Source organism: Sinocyclocheilus grahami, unplaced genomic scaffold (assembly GCF_001515645.1).
Source record: "Sinocyclocheilus grahami isolate Dianchi unplaced genomic scaffold, SAMN03320097.WGS_v1.1 scaffold721.1, whole genome shotgun sequence".
NCBI lineage: Eukaryota > Metazoa > Chordata > Actinopteri > Cypriniformes > Cyprinidae > Sinocyclocheilus > Sinocyclocheilus grahami.
In genome coordinates, this window is record NW_015505900.1 from 210,957 (window position 1) to 211,808 (window position 852).

Below are 852 nucleotides of genomic sequence, written 5' to 3' on the forward strand. Positions count from 1 at the left end.
TGGTTAAAAAGATGTTTTGGGGGGGGGGGGTTAGGGTAGTTACTAGGAGGTTGCTAAGATGTTCTGGGCGGTTGCTAAGATATGCTGGAGGTTGTTAGGAAGTTGCTAAGATGATCTGGGTTGTTGCTAGGAGGTTGATGAGGTGTTTAGGGTGGTTGCTAGGATGTTGCTAAGATGTTCTGGGCGTTGTTAGGAGATTGCTAGGTGGTTGCTAAGATGGTCTGATTTGCTAAGATGTTCTTGTGGTTGCTAGGAAGTTGCTAAGATGTTCTGGGTGGTTGCTAGGGGGTTTAGCGTGGTTACTAGGAGGTTGCTAAGGTGTTCTGTGTGGTTGCTGGGGGGTTGCTAAGATGGTCTGGCTTGTTAAGAAGTTCTGGGTGGTTGCTAAGGGGTTCAAGGTGGTTACTAGAAGGTTGCTAAGGTGTTCTGTGTGGTTGCTAGGAGGTTGCTAAAATGGTGTGGGTTAAGATGTTCTGGGCGGTTGTTAGGAGGTTCTGATGGTTGCTAAGATATTTTGGAGGTTGCTAGGAAGTTGCTAAAATATTCTGGGTGGTTGATAGGTGGTTGCTAAGGTGTTCTGGGTGGTTGCTAGGAGGTTGCTAAGATGCTCTGGGTTAAGATGTTCGGGGCGGTTATTAGGAGGTTCTGGGAGGTTGCTGAGGTGTTCTGGGTGGTTGCTAGAAGGTTGCTAAGGGGCTTAGGGTGGTTACTAGGAGGTTGCTAAGGTGTTCTGTGTGGTTGCTAAGGTGTTCTATGTGGTTGCTGGGAGGTTGCTAAGATGGTTTGGGTTGTGAAGATGTTCGGGGCTGTTGCTGAGGTGTTCTGGGTGGTTGCGAAGGGGTTTAGGGTGGT